Source organism: Nuphar pumila, chromosome 12, assembly GCF_984573655.1.
Source record: "Nuphar pumila chromosome 12, dmNupPumi1.hap1.1, whole genome shotgun sequence".
NCBI lineage: Eukaryota > Viridiplantae > Streptophyta > Magnoliopsida > Nymphaeales > Nymphaeaceae > Nuphar > Nuphar pumila.
In genome coordinates, this window is record NC_143260.1 from 91,138,623 (window position 1) to 91,145,063 (window position 6,441).

The 6,441-nt window shown below is 43.8% G+C and overlaps 1 non-coding gene across 1 annotated transcript; it reads right to left on the minus strand.

Annotated features, from left to right (window-relative positions):
• Positions 1-610: 610 nt before the first annotated feature.
• LOC149821177 (small nucleolar RNA R71) lies at positions 611-713 on the minus strand. The gene has a single exon (XR_016426942.1). It is a non-coding gene; the product is annotated as a small nucleolar RNA R71 (small nucleolar RNA).
• Positions 714-6,441: the final 5,728 nt, after the last annotated feature.

Below are 6,441 nucleotides of genomic sequence, written 5' to 3' on the forward strand. Positions count from 1 at the left end.
AATTAGTTTAGCATATTTGTTTAGTAGTTGTTTATTTTGTGTTATTTACATTTTAGTACCTGTGTAGTTTAGATTTAGAGTTAGGTTGTTTGCTTACATCTGGTCTTAGTACCAGTGTATGCAGGGTCGACGAGGTCTAGGAACCCCATTACACCCATTTGTTGACAACCCAAGGAGAATTTTACATTCTCATCGAAGTTCGGCAACAATGGCTGACATGGATCCTCCACCTCCACCCCCAGTTCTTTCACGCCCTCTGCGGGAATACTTCATTCCCACAGACTATGTTCAGGCATCCTGCATTCGGAGACCCGATGTAGGAGCGCCGCATTATGAGATTAAGGCCAGCATTATTCAGATGCTTCCATCCTTTTATGGTCTTAGTCATGAGGATCCCTACTGACACTTAGATGAATTCCTCGAATCTGTTCTACTGTTAAGATACAGAATTTCGATGATGATGCTTTAAGGTTGACTCTATTCCCTTTTTCATTGAAGGACAACGCCAAGTATTGGCTAAAGTCCTTAGATTCTGTAGAAATAGAGTCATGGGATCAATTGCAACAGGAGTTTCTTCGGAAATATTTTCCCATTGGTCGTACGAACCAATATCGTAGAGCCATCACTAGCTTTTCAGAGCTAGATGGTGAGCGCTTTCATGAGACCTGGGAGAGAATGAAGGATCTCCTCAGGAAATGTCCCCATCATCAGGTGCCGAAATGGCAACTGGTGCAGAGCTTCTACGATGGATTGTCTGACAAGAATCGTCAGATGATCGACTCTTCATGTGGAGGGACATTCATGCTGAAGAGCGAGGATGAAGCATGGAGGTTATTTAATACATTGGCCGAGAATTCTCTCCACCATGCTTCGAGCTCTCATTCTGATACAGCCACACCTAGCATTCAGAAGAAAGCTGGTGTTCTTGAAGTTGGTCCATCTACTACACTACACTGCAAGGTAGACATGATTGCTCAGAAGCTGGACCAGCTTCTCTCAGGACCATCCACTACACAGCAGGTGTGTACTCTTTGTGCCAGTTCGGCACACGAGATCACTGAGTGCCCTTCGGCAGCTCAGTACCCTGAATTTGTTTAAAAACAAGTTCAGGCAGCTCAGGGTTACGTCAGACCGCCGAATAACCCATTTTCATCGACATATAATTCGGGTTGGCGTAACCATCCCAATTTTTCATGGAAGAATCCACAGTCTTCCATGCAGATGCCTACATCCTCTCAGCCAGTTCGGCAGCCATCTTTTACTCAGTCATTTCAAAGACCGAACTATGCTCAGTCTTCTTCTTCTTCTGTTACTTCCCCGATTCAGCAGGAGTCTGCCCCGCAGACATCTTTTGAGGAAAGACTTCTCCAGGCATTCCAAGAGGTGAAAACCTCTAATCAGAACGCCTTCGAGAAGTGTAGCCAGCTTTTGAACTCACATACGCAGTCCATTGCGAAGTTAGAGTCGCAAATGGGACAGTTAGCTGAGGCTATTAGTAGGAGACCCGAGGGTATATTGCCGAGTTAGGCTGTCATGAACCCGAAGGGTAAGGACCAGATGACTGGAGGCCTATTTCATACCGAGACACAGCAGCAGGCTAAATCAGTTATGGCCTTGAGGAGTGGACGTGAGTATCACGTCGAGAGCAGAGAGCGAGAGAGTAGAGAGAGGATAGAGGAGCCAGAGACCATTGTTACACCTACGTCGGCTCAATCATCATCCCCATCCCCATCATCACCTTCATCATCTTTATCTTCATCCTCAGAGAAGAAGACGAAGGATAGGAGTGAGCCTTCTCACAAAGAGGAGGAACCAGCAGAGTATATTCCCCCACCACCCTATCCCAAAGCATTAGAGTCTCCTGGTTATAGAGGGAAGCAAGGTGCGAAGATCCAGGACATGCTTGACATCTTCAAGCATGTGCAGATCAACCTACCTTTGCTCGATGCTATTCAGCAGATGCCGGCATATGCCAAATTCCTGAAGGAACTATGTACGCAGAAGCGTAAATCTAGAGAGCGAGTTCCTAACAGGGTCCATCTGACTGAGCAGGTGAGTTCAGTACTTCAGCATCAGACACCACCAAAGCTCAAGGACCCTGGAGCCCCTATCATTGCTTGTACTATAGGGAACATCCGGATAGAACGCGCATTGCTTGATCTTGGAGCAAGCGTGAACATTCTGCCCAGATATTTCTTTGATTCTTTCGGGCTAGGAGAGATGAGATCGACTCCGATTACACTGCAGCTGGCATATCGTTCTGTCAAGGTACCGAGAGGTGTCTTAGAGGACGTGCTAGTTAAGGTGGATGACTTTTATTTTCCAGTCGATTCCATTATTCTTGATATGGAAGGAGTAGACAGCCAGCACCAGACTCCGATTATTTTAGGCAGACCATTCTTGGCGACTGCCAATGCGTGCATCAACTGTAGGACCGGAGCCATGGATCTCTCATTCGGCAATCGAAAGGTCAAGCTGAATATTTTCAATGCCGCAATGGGACCAGCAGGAGACATGGACTGCTTTCATGTAGACATTGCACAAGAGTTAGTGGAGGAGCAGCCCGAGTTGTACATTACTGAGGATTCTTTAGATTTGTACCATATAGAGAAGAATAGCGGTGTAGATAGTGTAGATGTGTCTAGAGTGTCGTTAGAGAGACCACCTTGGGAACGGTCAGGGAGCCTCTTCCACCACTTGCTGAGACTCCCGCCAAGTCTTCGATCGAGTCACCTCTGAAACTTGAGCTGAAACCCTTACCGGATTCACTCAAGTATACATATCTCGGAGATGATGAGACTCTGCCTGTGATCATCTCATCCTTGCTCACTGAGGAGCAGGAACAGAGATTGCTGACTATTCTTCGAGAGCACAAGGCAGCGATTGGATGGGGAGTTGCTGATCTAAAGGGGATTGATCCTTCATTCTGCATGCATAGGATCCATTGTAATGAGGAAGTCAAGCCATTTAGAGATATGCAAAGAAGGCTAAATCCCAACATGAAGGAAGTGGTGAAGAAAGAGGTGGTGAAGTGGTTGGATGCCGGAATCATTTACCCTATTTCTGATAGCCAGTGGGTCAGTCCGATTCAAGTTGTGCCGAAGAAGTCAGGACTCACTGTGGTTGAGAATGAGAAGGGTGAGAGAATTCCGATGAGGACCACTACAGGATGGCGAGTCTGCATCGATTATAGGAAGCTGAATGTGGCAACTAGGAAAGATCATTTCCCATTGCCATTCATTGATCAGATCTTAGAGAGACTCGCAGGACAGAGCTACTACTGCTTTCTAGATGGATATTCAGAATACAATCAGGTAGCTGTCCATCCTGACGACCAGGAGAAGACCACATTTACATGTCCTTATGGCACCTTCGCGTTTAGACGTATGCCGTTCGGGCTCTGTAATGCCCCGGCTACTTTTCAGAGGTGCATGCTTGCTATCTTCTCGGACATGATTGATGATGTGATGGAAGTTTTTATGGATGACTTTTCAGTGTATGGCTCTTTATTTGAAGATTGCCTCCAAAAACTTGCTCGAGTACTGAGTAGGTGTGCGGAGACCAATCTCATCCTGAGTTGGGAAAAGAGCCATTTTATGGTCCAGGAGGGGATTGTGCTAGGACACATTGTGTCCAAGCGTGGTATTGAGGTTGACAGAGCAAAGGTGGAATCCATTTCTCATTTGACTCCACCCACCTCTGTGAGGCAGATTCGATCATTTTTAGGGCATGCGGGATTTTACAAGCGGTTCATAAAAGATTTCAGCAAAATCTCTCGACCGCTTTGCATGTTATTGGAGAAAGACCAGCCCTTTGTTTTCGGTGAGGATTGTATGAAGGCCTTTGAGATTCTCAAAGAGGCCTTGATTACTGCACCTATTTTGAGACCTCCAGATTGGACTCTCCCATTTGAGATTATGTGCGATGCATCTGATTATGCTATGGGGGCCATTTTAGGACAACACATTGATAGGAAGCCCTATGTGATCTACTATGCGAGTAGAACTCTGTCTGATGCTCAGATGAATTATACTACGACAGAGAAGGAGCTACTTGCGGTAGTTTTCGCATTGGATAAATTTAGGTCCTATTTATTCGGTTCGAAGGTGGTTGTCTATTCTGACCATTCTGCATTGAAATATTTGTTGAATAAGAAAGACACCAAACCGAGATTGATTCGTTGGGTCCTACTACTACAGGAGTTTGATCTCGAGATTCGAGATAAGAAGGGAAGCGAGAATGTAGTAGCAGATCATCTTTTCAGACTGATCGTGGAGACCACGCAGGATCAGAGGCCGATCAGTGATTCTTTCCCCGACGAGCAGATCATGTCAGTCAGTACATCGCAGTTACCCTGGTTTGCAGATATTGTGAACTATCTGGTTTCGAGACATATACCTGAGCATTGGAACAAGAATGAGCGTGAGAGATTCCTATCTCAGGTGAGGCACTATTATTGGGATAAACCAGAATTGTTCAAATACTGTGCAGACCAGATCATTAGGAGATGTGTTCCGGAGGAAGAGTACCAGTCCATTCTGAATTTTTCTCATTCATTAGCCTGTGGAGGGCATTTTAGTAGTAGGAAGACGGCTGCAAAGGTTTTGCAGTCAGGATTTTATTGGCCCACACTCCACAGGGATGCTCATGAGTTCTGTAGGAGATGCCTGCGATGTCAGCAGATTGGGAACATGTCCAAGAGGGACATGATGCCCTTGCTTCCGATTTTGATAGTCGAGATTTTTGATGTTTGGGGCATTGATTTCATGGGACCATTTCCGCCTTCATTCGGAAATTTATACATTCTGGTGGAGGTTGATTATGTGTCCAAGTGGGTCGAGGCTGTGGCAACCAAGACCAATGATCATAGAGTAGTGCTTAAGTTCATTAAGCACAACATTTTCAGTCGTTTTGGGGTGCCACGTGCGATGATTAGCGATGGTGGCAAGCATTTTAGGAATATACAGATAGCTTCTCTGTTGAGAAGATATTCTGTCCATCATAGATTCACCACTCCATATCATCCGCAGACTAGTGGACAGGTTGAAGTGTCCAATAGGGAGATTAAGCGAATTTTAGAAAAGACAGTTCGTCCGGACCGCAAGGATTGGTCCCAGCGCTTAGATGATGCACTTTGGCCATATAGAACTGCATTTAAGACTCCCATTGGCATGTCCCCATATCGCCTTGTATTCGGGAAAGCATGCCATCTTCCTGTCGAGCTAGAGCATAGAGCGTATTGGGCTATCAAGAAATTAAATTTTGACCTCAACCAGGCTGGCAAAGAGAGAGCACTGCAGCTCTCAGAATTAGAGGAACTCAGGAATGATGCATATGAGAATGCCAAATTATACAAAGCTCGCACAAAAGCATTTCATGATAAGCATATTGTCAGAAAAGGGTTTGAGCCAGATCAGAAAGTATGGCTATACAATTCTCGTTTACATTTATTCCCAGGGAAGTTAAGATCGAGATGGACAGGTCCGTACATTGTGAAAGAAGTATTTCCCCATGGAGCAGTGACATTATTTGATCCTATGACCCAAGGTACATTCAAGGTAAATGGGCAAAGATTGAAGCCCTTCATTTCAGATGCCTTGCAGGATGGTGAGTGTGAGATAGTGCATCTCACGAAGGCATGAGGATTCGACCAGAGGGATGTATCATATGTACATGATTTCTTTTTCATTTTAGAGTTTTTATTTATTTAGTATTTCATTTCACATGTGCTAATTTGTGTTTTGATGTATGCAGGATGAACTTAACATTTAGTGTATCAATTACCAGGTACAGAGAAGAGCTTTCAAAGAATTCAAGGATCAGATGAAAATCAACTTCAGAAGCTCAAAGCAAATCAGGTTGTATCTATCCTTTCTCCCATATGTTTGTTAGTGTTTTTTAGTGTGCATTTGCATTACATGTTTATTCATTTTGTATGCCACTAGGGACAGTGTCATTCAAGCATGGGGGGGTGGTTTAGATGCATGCACACAAAAATGTCAATTTTTTTTTTTGTATGACTAGTAATCAAAGTAGGCATTTGAGAACAAAGTGTAGCATATATGATTGTTTTTGGCATAATCTAACAGTTTATAAATTTTTAAGCCCCATAAAAATTTTATTTTCGGAACTGAGTCAAATAGAGTAGTTATTCATGAGAAAATTCAAAGAAAAGAGAGTATTTGATTGTTAGAAAATTTTGAATCACTTTAGTATAAGTATGCACAGTATGTTTTCTGAAAGAAATAAGCAATGGAAAGATGTGTTTGAAAAATGAGTTTAAAAGAATAGAGCTGCGTTTAGTTGTTGATGACTTCGTGAATCCTACTAGTAGAACGCAGACACGAGATGAAGTGTTTGAGTATCTTAACGAAAAGGATAACGAAGGAGATCATCTTCTTGTCTAAGTCGATATCTGTGGCCTTTGTAGTTCGAGTAAGT